This window comes from Aythya ferina (assembly GCF_964211825.1).
Source record: "Aythya ferina genome assembly, chromosome: 3".
Taxonomy (NCBI): Eukaryota; Metazoa; Chordata; class Aves; order Anseriformes; family Anatidae; genus Aythya; species Aythya ferina.
In genome coordinates this window covers 21437775-21461701 of record NC_140298.1, presented here as the reverse complement: position 1 = coordinate 21461701, position 23927 = coordinate 21437775, and positions in this window count along the sequence as shown.

Below are 23927 nucleotides of genomic sequence, written 5' to 3'. Positions count from 1 at the left end.
GTCAGAAGATGGTAAATTCCACTAGGACCCTGCAGAAAGAATAACATATATTTAATGGAAAAGCTTTCTGTAAAGCTTTTCCAAAGAATAGGTTAAAACCATCTCAGTAGCCGAATGACAACATCTACAACTTGCTGAATCTCTTCCAAGTGATTTTACAAAGCATCTTTTGCTAGCTGGGTAAATGTTATAATACTGGAATGATAGTAGAATATAATGTTTTCTACTTTTTACTAGAATTGCCACCAGAATAAGCTTCCTAGATTTTATTAGAATTGCATGTTATGTACTATGAGCAATAAAGCGTTGTCCATAAGCTTATATTTTTGTCATTCTTATCTTTTTTCACTAACACTGGTCTTATAAAGAGATGATATGCTCCTATAAAAAGATGATATGATACTATTTTGTGGTAGGATCACTCTTTAGCAAAAGACTGATGTGATTACTAGGATGTACGCAGGAATGTACATATACACTCTACTCCTCCCTACTCAAGGGTCTCTCTGAAACAAAGTTTGCAGTACATTAATCTTAGTTTATGGGAAACTAATCACTAGTACTTAGAAGCAAAGATTATTATTATTTTTTTAAAGGATAAAAATTCTGGGAAATTATTATTTTTTTCTGTCTGTGCCAGATCAGAGCATACCAGGAAACTAATGAAAAAGCATGTCCAATTAGGATGAAGAGACCTCTCACAAACCTAGTGTTACTGATCTTTACAATTTATAGACACGCATTATCATCAAATGAGAATACTAAGCTCAAATAATATGGACAAATACTATTACTTAAAATATATATATATATATTTTTTTTTTCTACAGTATCTATGAACTTCTCTTTGTGCTGCAGTAGATCTGAAAATTGGCGTTTTGGAACTTTCTGCCAAGGAGTATGAACACCACCCATTCAGATTTTTAGGTAGAAAATTAACAAGAATTAAAAACAAGTAATACAAGCACACAAGAAAAAAAAAGTTAACAGAATGTTAATAATCGTTAAGACTTGGCATAGAGTAAAATACATACAAAAGAAGTACTTATAAAAGATTTATATTTACAACACTTTTCACTTTTTTAAATACATTGTATTTTCTTATGCTTTTTGCAAAATTTAAATTTAAGCAAAGAGATATTTATTGACTGTTCTCCACTTATAAAGCCTCTTTTGTTAATATCTCTTCTGAAAATAATATCTGGTTTCTGAAAAATGAATAGTATTAACAACTGGTATGAACAGTTTACTTAGAATTTTTAGTTTTATTTACTTAGAATTTAGAATTTCGTTTTATTTACTTAGAATTTTTTAGTGCTCTTTCAGGAAAACAAAACAAAACAAAAACAAAAAAGAGAGATCTGAAAACACAAGTTATGACAATCCCTATTGAGATCATTGAACAGAATTCACCTTCTTATACTGGGAGTCCTGGGTCCATGATACCCACGAGGAAAAAAATGAACTCATTCAAGAGACCTGGCAAAACCCAGGATTTGGGATGAGTTGGAGAGGGTTAGCACATGGTAGAAATCTTGAAGCCAGAAATATTTCTGGGGACACATGAAGTTGGTGGCAGATGTAATTTTATTATTTTATTTTATTTTATTTTATTTTATTTTATTTTATTTTATTTTATTTTATTTTATTTTATTTTATTTTATTTTATTTTATTTTATTTCTAATGAATGTTTTTGCTAGTTTAAATCAACTCTGCTCAGAGGTAAAACCAGCAGCTTTTAGTCCTCAGTAGCCAATATGCTGTCATACTACATTTTGTGAACATATAACTAAAAAATAATTAAACATGCAGACTGATATACAGAAATGGATAAAAAAGATGCTTGTTGTCTAACACAATTTATTATGAAAGATAAGAAAATGTGTGCATGACTTCTTTTCTTCAGATGGGAGATAAGCACTCCCTAGCTTTATCCTTAGTTTAAAAGTACATTCAGCTCAATACAAACAAAGCTGAATGCCACAATATGCTGGTTTAGTGACTTTCAGTGCAGCACAAAAATATCGTTGAGACAAAAATGCTGACAGCTAGACTTCAAAAATAGTTTTGGATGAACTCAGATTACGAGTAGTTCAACTGCACTTTCCAAAATTGGACATAACAACTAGAGAGTTTTCTTCCTCTATCGAGAGGTTGCTGTGGTCTGTGGGTTTCTTTGTGTGGGAACTTGCATCTTCATACACAAAGTATAAGGAAACAGCCTCCAATAAGACACAGAAATAAACCAAAATGTAATATAGAAGTCTTCTAAGGTCTTGGGAATTCTGGGCAAAGTTAGACAATAACACTATGGAAGAGGAACTCATGAAGTGTTTCTGAGCAGTGTTAAGGTTCCAGAGATGCAATCAGTTTGAAGATGAAGCATGAAAAACTCAAGACTAGAAACAAGTCTTTAAATAGACCTTTACAGTGAGCTTAGCTAAAGCAAACAGCTCAGTGAGGAGTGAGGCTGAATTTCAAGCAAGAGTTTTTTAAAGAAATCACATTATTTATGATGTTTAGGGTGGCAGATTAGATGAACACAATTATCACTTTCTTTTGTCATAAATTATGACTCTATGAACCCATGTTTCTTTGCCTTCTCTCTTCAGTGGTCAAAGGAGACCACTAATCACAAAATGCTAATCTCATGTAAACTTTGAGGAGACACTCCAGTACTGTTGAAGTCAATGGGAGTATTCCCATTGCTTTCAGATGGTGACCAGTAGCAAAAAAACCATCACTTGGGATGCAATATGTGGACCAGCTGGGTCTGGCAGAGCAGAAACTACGACTCTCTTCCTGCTTACTTCAGCTTGCATGTTAACACTGAACAGCAGATGCTGTGTCCTGAAAACCTGTAGCAAATTTGTCAGTAATTGCATGACTGTGCTGCCTGGGATGGGATGGGGGGGTATAGTTTGCATTTCAGCTGAGCAAGTGTGGCAGCATTGCAGTCAGTTTTTCAGTGGCATACATGACCACCTGAGAAAATTGGAGGGGAAATTTAAGTTTGATGCTGCACACTCTCTGTACAACAAAAGAAGACCAAGATAATATGCCTCTTCCAAGTCCTTCTTGAACTGATTAAGAAATTGGATTTGTGTGTGCCAACTTGCACTTTCAATCTCAGAACTGCAGCAAAAATTTATCATCCTGTCAACTCCAGTTCCCCTAAGTACTTGTCAGAGACAAATTCAAAAGGGCCAAATATATATATACATATTTCAATTGGCAGCTTCTACTTGCAACATTTTAACAGTTTCTGGGGGTAGCATTTCAGTCTGATGCAATGCAACACCTCCCTGATATATGAGGGAGCTGTTGGGAAGTGGTGGAACAGCAGGGATATCCCCTCTACTGGTATCACAGCACGAATAGATCTTTTTCTACCTCCTGCCCAGCATTTTCTGCAGTAATGATTTTCTAGAGTAAAAATGAAAGCCATAGTGTCAGTGACATTTTTTAGTCCATTTTTACTGGGAGCAACACACAGTGAGGTACACACCCTCTGTAGCTGCTTTAGGGCTTTGTCTTCCCTTCCTTTGTCTTCCCTTCTTGTCCACCCTGAAAAGGGGGAAGCATGCCAAGCTTTCACTGTTGTATTGTGACTTACTACAGGAGAAGAAGTTTGTTGGAAATCCCAGAGGTGACCCAGAAACACAGTGCTCTGGTCAGGGCTGTGGATTTCTCTGAACAGTGAGAGCTGTTCACTCCCAGCATTTTGTCTTGAGTTGCTTAGGCCCTTGTCCAGTATACTGCATACTTACCTTCCACCACAGATATGTATGTAGGTTTCTGTGAGACGACTCATGTGCTGACAGACAAGCGTCTTGGGATTTCTCTGCAGTTTTAGCAGATAAATCAAAAATAGTAAGTGCAGCCAGAATCTATATTTCCTGGAGTGGAGTAGCAGACAGGCATACATTGCTCTGACGGTATTAGCTAACAGAAGAAATTACCTGTCTACAAAGGATGTCTATGAGCTGCTTGCTCAAAAGTCTGTACAGAGAGACTAAGTCCTGTGGACAATGGTAGCAGCTTCCCTAGGTATCTTTATCAAAGTGATCAAAGATGAGGATCTCCATGCAAAATATGAAATTCAAATACTATTTAATATGAAGTATAACAATACAAAAGTATGCAAATACAAATTTTTCAGCTCTTTAACAAATACTATGTTTTTCTTGCTAGTAATTTCTCTTCTTTCTCCATCTTTATATATGTAAAATGTATCCACAGTGAGAAAGCTGCATGTTCTCATGACTCAACTGATGAAGGCGCTTTTTTCCTTACCTAGATTTAAAGAGGTTTAGACTTTTTAAACATCTAGAAAGAGTTTAGTGGTGTTTACTTGCAGATGGATATTGGAGCGATCAACTGCTTTTGAATATATTTTTTCTAGAGAGTCCTTTTATATCTTCAGCTTTCGTGTTTTGCAGAATTACTTACGATAGTTAGCACAAGCAGAAAGGATGTACAGAGTACATCAGCAGAAAACCTATTTTTCCCTTTTAATTGCTGCCATATTCCCTGACTCACTCCTTTATTAAGTTTTCTCTCTTGCTCTTTTTTTTTTTTTTTCTTTTTCTTTTTTTTTTTTTTTTTTTTCCTTGTGAGAAAAGCAGAGAGACTTCATTTTTTGGGGGTTTCCCTTCTTTTTGCTACCCAGTTAAAAGTATACTGGAAAGACTAGATTTGTCTTTTCCAATTTGCCTATTGCACATCTCAGCTTTCACTTGCTCCTTAGGTGTTCTAGAATTTTATCCCTTTGTGATCAACAGTAAATATGTCAAAGAGGCTAAAATATACAACAGGAAATGTTGTAAAGGGATGGGACTTACATCCTAATCAACTTCTAGTCTATTTGCCTACCTCTAGTTACAGGAAGTATCTTCCCTCGCTTAGTATTTATAACCCTGATTCTGCTGGGGAATTAGGTGACCAAAATAGTCTATTCTATAAATAGAACAGGATTTGAACTTTTTTTTTTTTTTTTTTTTTTTTTTTTTTTTTTTCTTTTTAAAGAAGTTAAACCCAAATTTTCCCTCTTTGTTTTTACACATCTAGTGGATGTTGACAGCATCTAGTGGATGTTGAGAGAAGTGGGGGTTCAACCCTTCAGTCTGATCTATACCAGTCCTCTCAAGACAGGTCACAGAATGTCAGGAAAACCACTTTAGTTTCTGAAGCAATCTTCCTTTGGCCATTATCATTGCTAGGGATGCTGATGGTATCTCACAGTAGCTCCAGCAGAGTAAGCATCTTATTTTTCAGGCTGTGCAATCACAACAGGTCTCATGTTTCATGCAGAACAATTCTCAGAGACTTCCCTCAAAAGCAAATGTCTTTCTAATCTCTCCAGGAAGGATCCAAGAGCATGAGATAATTTTGCTTTCTTCCATTAACTGACACAGAGTAAAATTTGCTCCTGCTCCAGGACTGCACTGGTTGCTCTACATCCAGTAAACAAACAAAAGGTGGAAAAAGAACAAAAAGAGAGTGATTTTTCTCTACTTTTCATCAGCACAACTTGAAGACATTATTACAAGCCTCAGACCTGTCCCTGACAATTTCTCTCCTCCTTAGTCACAGTGATTATTTCAGAGGTAAAAAGGTATTTCTTTTTCTATTGAGTGTGTATTGGAGCATATAGTTATTCAGACTAACACTATTAGGCAACTGTAGTTGAATGCCTGAGTCACACATATGTCAAGAGCACTGAAAGAGCATTACAGCATTAGGAAGAGAGAAAAGTCTGGTTTTGATTACTGATAATTATAGATAAGCTGTAGCTGACAGTCATTTTTTGACCGCAAATTCAAATCAATCAATTAAAGACTGCATGCAGCAGCACCCATGTTTAATCATTTCCAGGCTCTTTAAAATGATCTATTACTCTGATAGCATGACAGAGGTGCTGTGTATTGTTTGTTGTTGCTGCTGAGGGTCAAATATGCAGCTAATTTCAGGCTAGTTTCAAGAACACAGTTTACAATCAGGAAAAAAAGTCTGCATATGAAGATTACCTATAACTATTAAGCCACTCTCTTACATTAATTAAACAAACACCATGGCTGATGATTTAAATATCTTTTAATCTCATGGTACATAGATAAATACTTTTTTTTTTTTTTTTTTTTGGTAGAACATTTCAGTATTGCATCGGGGAAAATAAGACTACACTTGTACTGTATAATAAAAATTCAACTTTATTACTCCCTAGTTCTTATTTTCAAAGCTTTTTCACATCAGACCTGAAATACAGGAGAGTAGTTCATGAATGTAAAGTACATGAGAGTAGTTCATGGACCTGGCCAAAGAACTGCTGTCACACTGTAGGATTGTCCACTGGAACTACTTTGACAACCTGTACAGTTTTTGCTGAAATTTGTCTTCTTCCCACTTTTGAAAACAGAAAATTATATTCTGGCTGTTTTGAAATTCTCAGGTAACATTTTCAGAATGAAATATTTTCATTTTTGGTTTGAAAAAAAACTTAGATAAGATGTTTTAAAATACAGGGATATGTCATGTCATATACACAAAAAAAAATAATAAAATAAGCTAAAGTGATATCAAAATGATTTTTTTTTTTTTTTTTTTTTTTTTTTTTTTTGGATCATAAAAGATTCCTTTTTACAGGATTTTCTTTCAAGGACAAAATTTCTATTTTTTACTTATAATCCAGGTAAAACTTTCTGTAAAAAATCTACTTTGAATAAATTGACATTAGTAATAAATATAGTTCCATCAGTAAATTTTCAGTCAAATCCCAATTAAGGGTAGGTAATAGCCTATAACTTTTATCCAATGTAAACCATCACAGTATTGTGGCATGAATAGTTTTATATAAAAGGCTTAGTCCAGCAAAAAGAACACTAACTATAAACGTCATATAAAGATATGGTCCAGTTTTGCACAGGAATTAAAAAAATATATATCTCAAAGAAAAAATGATTAACTAATACAGTACAATGTTGAGATGCTGGATTTTGGGAATTCTAACAAATTTTGAACATGTTGTCTGAACAATATACAGTCTACATGCTTATAATGTTTAGTGGAATCTGACTCATTTTATTTCAATTTAACAATTAAATTTCTCAGATAAATTACCAAGTAAGGATATCTGTATCAAGATTCTACACCTTTTCATAAATTAATTTAAAAATTAAAATGGTCTGATGCTCCTGATGGCACTGTATCCCAATATTTCATTCCTCTTTGAAAAGAGAAGAGAAGAGAAGAGAAGAGAAGAGAAGAGAAGAGAAGAGAAGAGAAGAGAAGAGAAGAGAAGAGAAGAGAAGAGAAGAGAAGAAAAGAAAAGAAAAGAAAAGAAAAGAAAAGAAAAGAAAAGAAAAGAAAAGAAAAGAAAAGAAAAGAAAAGAAAAGAAAAGAAAAAGAAAAGAAAAAAGAAAAGGATCTCTATGCCACTGACTGTTACTCAGTACAATGCACGAATAGCAAACAAGAAACATGAAAGACTTATGTCTTTCATGCACTGCAGACAGGTCTGGTCTGAGCTACCTTTTGACATCACCAGCGCCAACACCCATACATAGACTGGTCACCCTATAAATCTGTTACAGCCACTGGAGAAAAGTAACCTCTTCTAGGACATAGTTCATCTCATCCAGAGGATGAGGCCTTGCAAGAGCAAACTTCTTATTGCAGTCAACAAGAGGAGCCTGGGGTAACCTGACTTCAGAGCCTTGGGAGCTTGCTCAAAGGTCATTGAAGAGGTCCTTGAGACAAGTTCCTTCACCCAGTGCTTTGGTAAGGGTTACTACATTGTGAAGGAGCAGCAGAAGCAAAAATGTGCTTTCAGCTTAATTGCTGCACTTAAATCTTGATGTATTTCCCAGTATAGTGAGAATTGGTGCCCAGTGTCTGGGACATGAATGCCTACCTCTGCTCCTTCATAGGAATGCTCTGACATCCAGCCTGTTTGGCCTATGCTTCTTTCTGAAGTCACATTTTTGGTATGAAAACAGATGGATGTTTTTATCCATTTCCAAGGGGCTTTAGGTAAGTTATTGTCAGGAATTCACAGCCATAATACCAAGCAAATCCTGCTGAATGCTGATTTGAAATACGTTTTTGTGGTGGCTAACCTTACCTCTGCCCCTGGGAACAGAAGCTGGCTTCTGCGCACAAATTGTTCCTTCTCTGATGCAGTTCATCCTGTCAATCCTGTCAGCATGTACAATTACCTGTGTAGGCACAGTTTATCAGAGCCCCTTTTATTAAAAAAAAAAAAAAAAAAAAAAAAAAAAAAAAAAAAAAAGGGCTTTCAATTCAGCAAAGATACTTTTAACAGACTCCTTACTGTTGCTTATTTATGTGAACTTCCTGTTGATCTCCTTGAGAATTTTGCCTGTCTAAGGAGTTCTGAGAAGACCCAGTGCTGGGAAGCATAGCAGAAACTCTCTGTCCCTTCACTGGAATATTATCAGTTGATCTGAATACCCTCTTGAGTAACTGTTTATTTATAATATTCATTTAGAGCATTTACACTCAACTGATGACTTGAAATTTAAGCAGTTATTTACAGTCATGCTAAATAAGACCATATTTCTATGCTGCTCAAAAGTTAAGTTCGTTATCAGATTACATTCATCTTATTCCTTTTATCTCTGATACAATGTGCTGCTCTCAACAATGGCATCAAATGAACTTAGATGTCTGACTATAAATCACGCACATGTCGAAACAATAATGCTGAAAGGATTATCATCACCCTCTGTAATTACAATAATGGAAAACAGATACAGAAAGGACATTTTTCTGATCCTCAGAAAATCCCTGAAGAGGTCAATTTACTTTTCTTTGGGGAATATTTAACACAAAGAAAGTTATTGGTTTATACATCTGTTGAAAGAACTAAACTTATAATAAGCACAATGTCACAATATAAATTTAAAGTATATTTTATTGTACCGTTTTGGTGGGGTCTCCAGATGGTCCTGATATACATAGTTGTATAAGTAAGTACTTTTTAGACTGAGAACACTGTTCACTGTCTGATAAAATTCTCTATCAAAGCTGAGATGCACTTCCATTTGTGGGAACTTGTTGCAAGTAGCAGGGGAAACTATCATTTACCAAGATCTAATTGGCATCTATTTTTGGAGTTCAGTTGTTGTAGTGGAACTGGGTGCAGTGCTTTGCTGGAGGTTTTGGAAGAACAGAATTTCTTGTATGGTCTTTGACCAGCTCTACTCAGGAATGGATATATATGGTGTAACAAAAGAGAGTAAATGCTAAGAAAAAGAACAACCTACATACTTTTTATTATTACTATTATTATTATTATTATTATTATTATTATTATGTGTAAGAAGCATAGATCTAACTCTTAAGTCATGAATTTTCAGCTCTCAAGTCCAAAAGGAGTCACATATTTTAGGACTTCAATAAATCTCAGTAGGTGCACGGGATCTTCTGGAATTCTTTATAGAGGTTAATTCTGTCCAACAGAATTAGGTAGAACCAATCATTAAGTTGAATTTACCAACCATGTTTTTGAATGCTGAAACAGACTACTGTAACAGATAAACAACTGAGGGTACAATAACCTTCAGCTTGGTTACTATTGTGGCAGGATAGGATCTCCTATCCATATTTAAATAACCAGGTTTTGCTCATCCAATACATTTGGATTTTAGCAGGGTAGGGTGTACTCATGGGCAATCTATTTAGCCACCAGCTGAGGGAACAGCAATGTCCAACAGCCAGAAGTAGTAACCTCTTCTACTGGCACAAGCACAGGTGGAAGTCCTTAGCTTAACCCACAAGGTTTTGGCTGTATGAGTAGCTCACTTGCTGCTTAAAGAAGAAGCATGCAAGAGAACCACACAAAAATGTTCAAATGAAAGTTACTACCCTCTTAACATGCCTGTTTGTAATACAAACCTCTTCTCTGGGTGCTCTTGCCAATAGTAATCTCTAGCTCAATTCTGGCAGGTTTGTCCACCAGAACCTACAGTGGATGGCACAGCTCTGGTCTCTGCATTTCCAAAAGTGCATAGAGTGTTGAGAAAAGGGCAATAAAAATAATACAAAGGTTAGAACAGCTACCATGTGAAGAGACACTAAAAAGACAGATTTTATACTTTGAGAGGGAAAGGCTGGGGTGGATACAAACAAGTTTTACAAAATCTTACATATGAGTCTACCTCAGAAAGGTATGGTTTGTGCTTATGCTCTTAGAATAACAGCTCACAGAAACAAGTAAGATAGTGAATATTCTCAAAACAAACACTGTCTTGTATAGTTGTCCCTGCTTGGTCCAGCAGAGCTGCTTTGGAATAAATTCCACCTGAATTTGTCCCTCAGGTAGCCTGTTTCACCCTCCAGCATGTCACTGCTGTGTGCTAGGGGAAGCAGCACACACCATAGTTTGTGGTTAAGCAGAAGCTCCCTCTGTTTGAAGAGAGGGTTGGCCTTCTCTCCTTGCTATTTGGCTACTTGTTTGTGTCCTGGTAGAGCCTACAAAAACTGTTGCGAAATGTGTGGGTTACCAGAAGAAAACACTGTTTTGTCTTGTTTATAGAATCCAAGCTCCCTTAAAACAAACCCATAATGAGTAAAGTGAGTACCTTGTGTCCTCCTTCAAAGGATGGATGGCACATATATGTTCTACTCAGGGTACAGGCTGAACAGTGTTTTTGAGAGACATAATTTAGTCTTTGCTTCTCACTTGCTTATGGGAAGAGTAAATTGTATGAGCCTTTTTCCTAGACTGGATCATTCCCTTTCAGCTGTGTAGGATGAGTTAATGATGTGTTACTGACTTTCCCTTTTCCTTGTGCAGTCATCGGTATGAAAAGGAAACATGGGCCTAGTGAAGATACCTCTACAGATATAGTCCAAATATACTAGTAAAGTGGCCTAACTAGGTATCCCCTAGTCAGGGATACTAACATTTGTAAATCCACCTCTCATTGTAGGTCCTGATTACTTTTTTCCTGTTTTCAAATGACCTGATATGTTCACTAGGACTATCCATTTTCAAAATTTGAATGAGTGGTCAGAGAATAGGGTTTATCATGTCCAAGGATACAAATTAAGTGTATATACCTGATCTAGTCACTGAGATACATTTTACAGTCAATATAGATCTCTTCAGTACAGTCAATACTGCTTAGGGCTTAATTCAATTTAGGCTGTTGATCTACTGACTGTGTCTCAGATGACTGTTAAGAAAGATAACATGACTAGCTCCGATGTAGACAACTACAGTGTAGCCCTCTAAAATTAGTAAAGATGAATCCCACTAGAGGAGATGAATATACTTCTATGAAGCTGGTGAGGGGCCTAGAACACAAGTCCTATAAGGAGTGGCTGAGGGAACTGGGGTTGTTTGGTCTGGAGAAGAGAAGGCTCAGGGGAGACCTTATTGCTCTCTACAACTACCTAAAAGGAAGCTGTGGGGAGGTGGGGATTGGCCTCTTCTCACAGGTAACTAGTGATAGGATGAGAGGGAATGGCATCAAGTTTTGCCAGGGGAGGTTCAGGTTGGAAATTAGGAAACATTTCTTAGAAAGAGTAGTCAGGCTTTGGAACGTGTTGTCCAGGGAGTTGGTGGTGTCACTGTCCCTGGGGGTGTTGAAAGAAAGGTTGGACATAGTGCTTAGGGACATGGTTAGTGGGTGACATTGGTAGTAAGGGGATAGTTGGACCGGATGATTTGGAGGTCTTTTCCAACCTTAATGATTCTATGATTCCAAAACATGAACAGAGTTTGAAAGACTGTACTTGTACTACAGATACTGAGCACCAGATATCTTAATTTTCCTTTTACGGTGATATTGCAAAGGGACCTTACCCTATACAAGGTGTTCCTTGAGGCAGGAAGTCTCATCATCAGCTCCTTCTTGTCAACATCATGAAAAGTTTATTTTGCAGAGCCAAAGGCACTATTGTAAGAGCTAGGAAGTATGCAGAAGTGGAACAGTTCAGGGAGTAAAAGCCTGAGTAAAAATGTCCTTATCATTAGGATAGAATCACTGCATAATTAGTCCTAGATCCGGGAGAGTCATAAATGACCTTAACAATGACTTCTATGAATGAGAAAAGAGATCATCTCAATATGTTTGTGCTAGGAGGACTGCAAACTTGCCCTTCAAGTTAATAATATTTTGCTTAAATCTTGTGGAGGCCTGTGTAGACACAACAACCTCGGCCACATTTTTGTGCTTGCAAGTGCCCACAGGAATAAAAACAGGACCTTAGCAAAAAACTTCTTACCAGCTCTTAGACCTCTTGGTCATCTACCAGACCTCTGCCTACTCATTTCCTTAATGGCACCTTTCAGCAGTTCTTACCACAGAGCTGAAGGAGCAGGTGCTAATTCTAATTCTAAATAAATATTTCCTGTATCCTTTATGAGCAAATCTAGACCAGAGTAAGCATTCTTCAAATTTTCTTAGCCTGCCATCTCAACCCCCATCTCCAGGGAATGTCGAGAGTTCCTGTTGTCATTTTACATTCTCTGTCCCAGATAAGATCACTGCTGCTACAACATACATCTATATCTGCAGTTTTTGGAGAGTTGTTTTTTTTTTTTTTTCTTATTATTATTATTTTATTTTTATTTTATTTATTTATTTATTTATTTATTTTTAACATTGCTGAATATATTGAACCTATCCAAAGCTTTGCACATTCTTGGTATGGATAACTAGAAGGGACACCCAAATGCCAAATTACTGAAGAAATTGTGCTGAACTTAAACTACTAGTTTAATGATGGTTTTGTATTTCAGAAATACTAAATGTGGTGTCGTGTCATTTATTTAACTGGCCTATGGAATATGGTGTGGCATTGCAGAATACCATGGAAAGCATGGGAAATGGTGTCTCACACATCCAGTTATGCCAATGTGCATACACAGCAGATGCTTTTTAATAGCTACCAGGCTAGTGCAAGTTGCTCATTTGAGGCCTGACCCTCTCAAAGTTTTCAAGTGAATGAGACACTGTCTTACCATTTTATTATGCTTTCAGTTTTGTTGTTCCCGAGATAGGAAGCCCTATGCTCATCCAGAAATTTGTTGTGGATATTTGGCTGTAGGAGGTGAGATTTTTTGTCATCTTCCTCATTTTCTTCCCTCCTTTCCTGGAACCAGTGCTTCGTGATGAAGGTACTGAAATCATCATAAAGGACCTCAGGAGATCATTCAACCTTTTGTGTCCTAAGGAAGGGACATCTTGTTTTATGCCTTTCCTGACAGATATATATCTCAATCTGTACTTACAGATGTGAAAACTGCACACCCTTTGCAGGCCATTTATTCTGGGAATTCACTTTCTATCCTGGATGTTAAGGACATTCTCCCCTAGTGGATAATTTGTCTGATTCCTATTCTTATTCATTGCAGAATGGAGAATAAATTGCTCCTTTCCTCACTGCAGCTTGGGTTTCTGAAGCCAATCTGGGTTTCTGAAGATCGCTGTGAGCAGGGCTGAACACTGACTTGAACACAGATAGGTCAGTAATGCTTTGAACTACAGAGATAATTGGAAAAGTCTAAGCATCAGCCATCTCTGTATGGAAGTTCCTATCATTTATTTTTGTTTGGTGATGAAAAAAAACCACACAAATTACTCAACTGTTAGTATATAGAAGTGACCATCTGATAAAGCCTTTTTTTCTATGAGATTCCAAAATTCAGGGACACATGAAGGTTGTCAAATGGCCATCCATATTTCCTGTATGTGAAATTGCACAATGGGTTGGCAGACCTCTGGTACATAGATCAGATCTTGTTTATTTGTTGACTTCTTTACATCTTCCTTATTAGTGTTTCATTTACTGAAAAATACCCATATAGTTCAGTGTGAAGTCTTCTAATAAAATTTGTTTCTTTACTATGGTCTTGCTCTTTTTCTCATTCCTTCCCAGTGTTAAAATAATTTCTTACCCTCATTAGACTGAAGAATGGTTAAGAATGGAAATGGTCTTTATTCTGTCTTCTGGGTGCAGCATCATGAATCCCACCCTGAAACCCAGGCTCCAGGTTCTCATGTTATATAAAAAGATAATAATAGTCCAATATATATATAGTGCCCAATAATTTTGCTTTTGGGATAGACACTAAGTCTGTTGTAGAGACAAGACTTAATATTGGCTGCCCTTCATAATACTGTTACATTAGGTAAACTAGTCTGCTCGCAGCCATTCAAATTCATGTAAATACATATAATCACTAAATATGTTTACTCCTAGTTGTATCAGTCAATAGAGAAATCCAACATATTGTTTTTGCTTCTCTTCCATCTTCAGATAGGATGCAATGTGAAGAACACTATATAATGCACATTGATATATAACCCTGACCATAAACTTTAGAGTGCATCAGACAATGTTACTCAGTCAAATTATACTCAGTTCAATACAAACATTTTAAATAGATGAACCTCAAAGAAGAAATGCTGTCCTAAGACATTTCAAAGGCATTTGTATAAAAATATGAATCAAAATTTTAGAGTTCTTGTTTTCATTACTCTGTGCACAAGCATTGGCGAAGTATCAAAGCTCCTGGAAGCAGCAAGACAACTAGGATATTTAAAAAAGGGAAAAGAGCCTTTAAACTATCCCTTGAAAGAAATATGTTTTTCTCTGAAGTTTTAGTCTCTCCTGTAAGGTTTCATATTTGCTACACATGTATATTTAAATCAATCTACAGTGAATGTTTAATTGCATTGTTATCAATATGGTAACAGAATATCCTTAAGCATTATAAATTCATATTGAAATTAATCTGCCTAGACCCCAGGGTTCAAACAACCACCTGTATTCTCAACATACAATGTTCCTTTGTTATGTTCTTCTAATTTAGCCTTTGCAAAGTCCTCTGTGACAGCCAAAAGAAGTGATTTCAGAAAGTAGCAATTCTTGCAGCTACTTTTCATCAATCATTTCTACTTTGTTCCCTTTTAAAAAAAAGTGCACTCAATTTCCATTTTAATTAAGAAGCTGAAAACAGCTTCTTAATAAGATGAGCCATAAATAACACAAAGACTGAAGAAAACACGTCACTGACAGAGTCATTTTGCAGTTTCTACTGTCTTCAGGAATGAAATGGACTTTGCCAGGTAATTGAAATGTTGTTTCTAATAGCATCAAATTTTATCTACTGCATATCACAGTGATACTAATTAAATTGTATAAAACTTTGCTCTCATCTTCAATAAAATAAATAAAAAGAATAACAATCCTACATCTTTCTGTAAAGCTGTGTCAGTCTGATAGCTGTAGGATGTCTTTTTGTAGTTCTTTTTCTTCTCATATGAATACTTCAAAGGAGGAGAAATAGTTTTTTAACAGTGGATAAATTTTGTGAGCTACCAAGGGAATTTTTTATCCTTCCATTTTGCAGGACTTCATCCTCTCAGTTATTTTTTCCCAGAGGTTTAGAAGACTAGAAACTTTCTTACTGAAATAAAAAGATACCAGTGAGCCAGCAGGGGTGGAAATACGCCATCTTTTGTATTTTTGAATTGAACTGTTTTTTTTTTTTTTTTTTTTTTTTTAAATTTATTTTTATTTATTTATTTATTTTAGTTCAGTGGATATGGCCCACAGAATGTCTGATGTCTCATGGGTAAGAGCCACGAGTTTCTTCTGAGTGCAGTTTTCACTAGTTGCCTTATTTCTCTTCTGCTGTATGTATGCCTTTTACAAACAGTTCAGCTGAACATCTCTCTAATATATTTATTTGTAGATTAATGTATGGTCATTAATAGATTAATGTCCTGTATCAGTAAGGCACTGCAATTTATGATTCAGGAGGTCTGGGTCCTGTGTCTTAGGTTTTGAAGATTTATCATGCCAAACAAGAAGAGGTACTTATCCCAGTATTAGGTATCTCAGACACAATTAAGGAAACAGTAGTATCAAAAACAGCAGTAACTTTCTGTTCCCTCTAGACAGATAGTTCTTACAGAAAATGCAACACTGTTCCTCCTCCCCTCCCCCTCCCCCCCAATATTTTTGTGTAATCAACCATCTCACACAAGATTTCCTTCACTTTTATAATTTCTATCTTGAGTATTGACCAGAGCTTAGGCAACATGACCTGGGCAATGATATACCTTTCTAGGATACCATAGAACAAGCCCACCATCTCAGATGTTTCAGGGATTAAGGCAGAGACTGAAAAAGCACAGAAGCAGGGGAAAATTGTTTTTGCCTCTGTTCATGGAGGAAGGAGAAGGTGGCTAACCTGCTCTGCCAGGCAAGCATGAGCACACTGGTGGTGAGGTCAGGAGGTGAATATTATTTCACCAGGGAGTCTAGAAAAGCAATTACCTGAAGTCACTGGACAATGGAGAGTTAGAATCAGATTAAAACAGCAGATGACTTGGCTCTGAATAGCAATTCTCCTCTCTTAGCACTGCTGTATAATTCCCTCACCTATAACTCAGAGGCAATAATAAGAATACTTATCTCACAGGGATTTGTAGGCTTTTACCAAGCATTATATAAATGCTGTTCATACAGCACCGATTTGAACAGCGCTACTTAATATGAATGAGCACATAAGAAAGAGGCCTGCAGCAAGTGACGTCTGAACCTTAACAGCTCAGACAGTAACAGCAAAGGGAAATGCAAGGATCCCTTTGGTGCATATTTCTCTTTCCTCACATGCAGGTTTTATACCAGGGGGTTAGGCACAGATGTGAGATCCACACATCCCTTGCAACACCCCAGGCTTCCTCCCCAGCAGTGCACAAGAGCCAGGTGGGACTCCTGGCCACAGCGCCTGGGCCTGGTTGATTTCCTGCTCAGACTCATTGGGATGTGAAAGATGCAAATGGCAGAAAAATCACATATATAAATGAAAAATATATATTTTTTTAATAACCAGAGTTGGGCAGGTAGGTGTACATGTATGTCTGTCTGTTTGTGTAGGGGCCTTGCATTTGTGAAACAAATAGAAGTTACCTAGTTGCTCAGACTATAAGTGCACCAGTATATACTGGCAGCTGTGAGTGACTGTCCTTAGAGGTGTGATCATGCTGTTAGAAACTTTTGGAAAAGTTATGTTTCAGTAAATCAAGTTTTCTTTTAACTAATACAATGTTTCATAGAAATGAAGTTATGACAGAATCCTTCTGATATTTGTTAGCAGTCCCATCACACTTCTTACCTTTATCGCACAAAGTAATGATGAGGATCTTGTTATTAAGACAAGGATGGAAAGTGACCATATATCATAGCAGATAAGAATACAAAACCTTTGTTTGCAGGTCTCCAAAGTGAAGTCCAAGCACTGCAGTTTTCCAGAACTTTTTTTTTTTTTTTTTTTTTTTTTTTTTGGTTCTCATGATTATTTCAAAGATGGAGTGAAACAAGTCAAAATGAATCTGCTCTGAAACAAAATACACATTTATTTAGGATCTAATGCAGAAAGATATGGCCAAATCTTGTCAATCACACGACAATTACATTTTACTGTGCTTGTTAAACCTGAGAAACCTTTACAAACTGAAGTTAATTTTATAGCTGTCCTGATTACACTGTGCTCCTAAGGCTGAACTGTGTGTTTCTCTCATCATGGTCAATACCATAAACAGCTGCCTCCTGAGGGAAGGAAAAGAGGAAGTGGAAGAATGTTTCATCATGCAATTAGTACTATTAAAGCACATATATATGTGTATACATATACATATATTTAAATATTACAAAAGCTTGGAAGGATACAGGGGGATCTGTGTCTGATACATAAACATGAAACTATGGCCTCATTCTTTATTGCAAAGTATTTATATTGTAAAAATTGGTTAAACATGTTCTGCATCTATGCAGACTGAAGATGTTTCACAGCAACACTCAAAAAGCCAAGAGATTCTACAGTATACCAGAGCTGTTCTTGCAAAAGCTTAGTTTTTAATGCTATAATTATTCTGTAAGTTGGCTTGAAATATAGAAATATTTTACAAAGTCAAATTTTATTTACACAGGCATACAATACAAACTGGGAAACCTACTATTAAGTTGTTCTACCATGACACATTTCAGAATAAGGAAGATGATTTCTGAGAAACAAGGGATTGCAAAGACTCCTGTTTCATTATACAGTGTAAAGCTGTGGACATTCAGCACTTTAATTTTAATTTCCACTCTGGTAAGTATTTCTCATCTTGAAAAGTTTAATTTTCATGGCAATTTTGGAGGGTGAACACATATGTGTCCGGACACAGTTTGCTTATTTTTCTGAAAAACTATTATTGCATTTCCCAACACACTCTTTTTTTTTTTTCCTGTTTACAGTCACAGAGATCAGTTTTTTATAAGATTGTTACTCATGGAGAGGGAAAGAGCCAAGCAACATTTAGAATCCTCCTGCAGAACTAAAACACCTCCTGAAGGTTTTGCCAATTATCAGAAAAATTAAAACCAGGACATTTCCTGCTTAAACCTCTACTCTTTAGTTTGTATTTAAACAGCAATATGGGTTATCTTATTTTCAAAAAACAACTCTAATTACATTTACCATCTTAAAGGGTTCACTGCAGGAAGGAATTTTGAATGCCTGGTAAACTTAGACTAATAAACTCAGGGAATAAAAAATGCTGTGTTCTTGTGGCAGATTCATAAGCTGGGGAGGTTTTATGTAGAAATATGAAGATATATATGAAATATATTGAATAATATGAAATATGAATAATATGAATAATATGAATAATATGAGAATATGAATAATATGAGAATATGAATAATATGAATATGAATAACATGAAAAAAGGTTAGTTAGTGATTCTTCTTCAGTTGGATCTCCCAGTAAATTTAGAAATAGTTTTGAAGTAATTGTTTAAGTGTGTAGATAAAATAAAAAAATAAATGTCTTAAAGCATGGCTTAAAGAACCCATGGCATGGCTATGAGGTCTCCTGAATTACCCCAGTTGTCAGCGTACAGTGATGTTATTTAGTATGCATGTCTGTGTGGATGCATAATCATGTATTCCCTGCCTTGTTTAGCCTTCAGTCACTTCAGATATATAGTTTTGACCACTTTCAGTCAATTTTCACTTTCCAGATTAAACAATTCAAGATGATGTTCTCCTGACACGCACAAACCAACAAGCAGACTTTAAGCAGAAGGACGTGTGTACATTAGGAACCCAAGGCACAGAGCTGTCTGGGTGTAGGACCTGATTATAATTTGGCACTAGCAGCAACTTTTTTGACTGTACATCCTGACAATCCTTAATGAGGTGGCCAGATTTTCTTTATGGGGGAGGCTGAGGAATATACACAAAAACAGCCTTGAAGATGTCCTCTGAGTCAATGGCAGAGAAAAGAATGAGACCGCATCCCTTGATCTCTGCGCTCCTGCCCTACCAGTCTTCCATGTGCTTACTTAATCCAATTATGGCTGGACAGCTGATGGCTTGCAGTGCAGCACAGAGCACCATGATTTAAAATAAATAATTATAATTATAATTATAATTATATATATATATATGTATATATATATATATATATATATATATATATATATATATATATATATTTTTTTTTTTCCCATGAAGAAACTGAGGAGTTCCTCTGCCAGAGCTTGGAAACATCCCCTTGTTTCTTAAAAGTTTCTTAAATGCCAAACCCAGAGACAGCCTTCCTCGTCTACCAGACCACCACAGGTTAACTGGCACTCATACAAATGGCCACAGATGTTTGCAAGATGTTGCTAAGTCCCCTCTGAGACTATCATTACCTGCCTAGCGTCAGTGCAGTACTGATACGTAATTTATTCCTTTGGAAGGACTCCATCACAATATAACAAAATAACATAAATCTCTTCACCAATGTCATTGCCTTGGGATAAGCCCAGCACTGAAATGCTGTAGGGATTGCTTTACATCAACTGAGTTTTCTGCTTGATCTTGCAGTGAGACAATGACTCTTGAAAGTATTTTTTTTCTGGCACTCTTCTCAGGACATGGCAGACTGGAAACCAAACCAGTAAGAGCTAAGAACTTCACATATGCAAGTAGTACGTAGCAATCGAAATATGCGACAGAAGCGACCCTTTTACCCCTCTAGTAGGATATTCAAACCCATTAGTAGGTAATTTAGCGATGTCCCTGATCTCGGTTGCGGAACATTTCCTGAGACCCCGTCATGTTAGCATCTCGCCAAGAGGTGGCAGTACTCATCCACAATTCCTGGCCCTGGAAGTGCCTCATCCCATCGCCGTGTTCATCCTAGTAGCACCAGTGTCATCATCATCTCCTCCTCTGATTTATTTGTATTTACAATATATATATATATATATATATATATATATATATATTTTTTTTTTTTTTCTTTCCTCCTGTGCTGGAAACACTTTTCTTCAGCAGCCTGGGAGCTACCTTGATTTTTGGCATTAAGTAGCAGCATGGTATGCCTCGGCTGCCTCCACCATGCAATACAGCCCACAGGGCTGCAGCAGGTCCCCAACTGTGGAGAAGGTTTTAATTTTGCTTAGGACCACGGTTCTCAAAATGTCATAAACTGTGAACACCCAGCTGGAGCAGTTTATGGACTGCAGAGAAACTCTGAGTATTTTAGCCCAACTATTAATTCAAAGAGCATGCTTTGTTATTTCCTGTTCCATTGTTGTTTGTAAAATAGTTTAATGGGTAGTGAGCAGTAAACTGTTTAAAATCTGCTGTGCACATTGATGCGGTTTTATATGGCTGGAGAGGGAAGGATTTCACTGCTTTGGGTGTGAGTGAGAGAGGAAGATTATCCTGATAATGAAAACCACAAGCAATGCATTTACTTTGGAACTATTGTTTCAATTACATTACCATGTAGATATTTTAATCAGAAATAAAAGTGATAATCCCCAAATGCAGCCCTGACAACAATTGAAACAGCTGCATACTTGAAAAACAAAACAAAAAAAAACTAAGCTATTAGCAATGAGGTTTACATGCAGCCAAAGAGAGAGTTTTCTGCAAAACAGAAGTGACCCTATTAAAAAATAGAAGGCAACATTAATTAAGAACTGGTAATGACCTAATTATAGAATTGGTATGGATCACTACGTCTCAGCATCCAGGCTGTTATACCTTCAAAATTTTCTTGTGGATATTAAAAACCTCTACCACATTGCACAAGCAGGCTGAATGAGAGCAAAGGGACTGGCTTGCATCCATATGGCTAAACTCTCTTTACCTTTCCTCAACATAATGGACTCATCTATCCTGACTTTTGGGAACAGTCCCTGCCTTCTTCTCTCCCTTGAACAGTGCCCAGGAATGCGAGCTGGCACAGTATAACCTAACAATATAGATACAGAAGGGAGTGTATTTACTGTATGGTTTCCTGCAGAGTGTAGCATGCTAGCAATGAATCAGCAGAGCTGACTATGCAACAGTGCTCATGTCTATGTGTTGTCCCTGTTTGGTTTACTGTTTGGTATGGGAGTAGCCAAAGAGACTATATGTGAGCTGAAGTCTCTGCCCTCTAACCAGAGGACATCAGTATAGGAGTCCCTTTGTGTCTGGCAACACCGCTGTCCTGGGCTAGGCTATTGCAACATATCCTCTTGTGTACTTCATTCTGTATACTGTCCCCCAAGCATTCTCTTGAAACACGAAGGCTTTTTTTTTTTTTTTTTTTTAAATCCACTCAGGATCTTTTTTTGGACCTCACAGCAAGATGTGTGATTTCTCAATATTCCATGGGTGGTGTGAAAATAAAGTTTTGAGCACATTTCTGGTACTTCTCAACAAAAATACTACCTTTGTTCCTTGTTGTTCTCCTGACTCACATTGGTGTCAAACAGATCAGAACCAGGACTTAAATGTGATTTAATAATATACTCAGGGCAACTATATCTCCAGCTCATGTGGAAAGCCCTATGCTGAAAGGGAAAAATCACAAGAAGATATCATACAGCCTGAGGAATCCCTTGGTCTTGGTGGAGGAAACCTAAACTCTTTGGGGAACAGTTACAGGGAGTCCCTGTCAAAGTGCATGTGTATCTTACAAGAGAACAAGGTGTCTTGGCAAAAATAAAATAAAATAAAATAAAATAAATCATTTCAAGTGAAATATAAAAAGAAAAATTTTGATTCTGACATTTTGGAGAGACAAAGCAAAAAGATTTTTCTTCATCTTCTGAAATATTCAGCCTTCAAATGTGGTGGCGAACTGTATTTTACTAGCTTTGTAGAATGAAAAATGATGGAACAAGGCTATGATAACAAGGCCAATTTCAAATATAAATGGGGTTATGTAATGAACTACAGTTATCCCTGTTCAGTTTCTGTACATTTACTGGAAAAGATGAGACAGTACAAAAAAGGAAAAAGGGTCTTCTCACAGCAGCAAGAAGCAGCAAGGGAACTCCACTGGGTCAGTAACTGTCAGGTCTCTTAACTGAGTGGTGGTCTGTATTCTGATTCATCATCAGCACTGGCATATCAGAGAGCCATGAGCGAACCATTTTCTTGCTATGTGGTGGTCTTGGCTGTCCACAGTGCAAACAGTCAGAACAGAACTTGTCATTCTTCCTGCTGCTTATTGTGGTGGGGTTCTGGGTTCAGCTGGGACATGCAAGTGCTAAAGGAATGCAAATCATAGTATTGGCAGTCACAGAAGCGTCTTCAGCTTTTCCATTCCTTCTCCAGTATATCAGGAAAGATCCACTGAGACCATAAGCCTATCACTTACACGGTCAGATGCTTGAGAATTTCAGTGTGGAGACTGAGGGGATGCTGAGTTCTTCACTGTGCTATGTGAAGACTTTCTGTGATCACTTAGTGCCTAAAAAACTACACTGAAAGACATTCTTTTGAAATCAAAGGTGGCGTAATGTGTACAACAACTCTAAAAAATTAGACCCTTAACCTCCTGCTGTCTCTGATCTTCATCTCCACAGTGGGAGTCAGACTGTCATCACTGAGCTACCACAGTGAGGGGAACATACAATTACACAGAAAGAAAAGAATAGAAAGTCTCTTTCATTTGTACTTCTGCCAGTGTTTTAAAAATGAATCCCATGAGGATACAACTGCTACCCAGAAAGAGTATGTGCAGGATTTTCAAGGGTGTTAAGTGATATTCTAATTATGCTCACTTTGAAGGCCTTAGCAACTTTACCTCTAGCTTCACCAAGAGCAGTATTAAATCATTGCAAAAATACTATTAAAAATGCTACCTTACTTTTCCTTTTTGTAAGTGACTTCTCACTCTTTGTTAACATTGTTTTAGGTTAGGGCTGAGGTATTATGATAACAATATATACTGATATCTGACTTGAATGTAGGGTTGGTTCTAGATAAGCACATCCGATTTGTAAATTAAAATGTATATATTTTTTCATCTCAAAGAAGTCATGTTTCCCACCATTTTTTTTTTTTTTTTTTTTTTTAATTAATCTTTGTCCTTATTCTCTCCCCATTTTCACAGGAAATTAAAATCTGCCTTTCCACTGATAATGACATGGGAACCACTCAGGCCCATGTTACATATCAGAAGGTATCACAAATTTAAGGCAGGATTTCGAATAAATTGCAAGATCTCAGACTGGAAGGCAAGCCCTAAATCCACTGATACTTAGGCAACAGTTAGGCACTTCCACCAACTGCAGTGCCTTAGCTTCATAGGATGCCTGAGCTTCATAGGATGATTGACTTTAGCCCAGGCTTTCACTGTATGGGCAGTGATTTGATGGACAAGAGATTTTTTAAGATTTATGCATTTTTTTTTGGCATAGATGCATCCCACCAATATACCACTGCCTCTTTGTGACTGGAGTTTGGAATGGCCAAGCAGGTTACACAGCAGGAATGTCCTAAACATCATTGGCAAAACATTTATCCTGATTACAAAACCATAAACCCAGGTAAAGTACATAAATTCAGGTAAGTTTCACAAGATTTTTAGCTGTTTTAACTATGGTAGAAAAAAAAA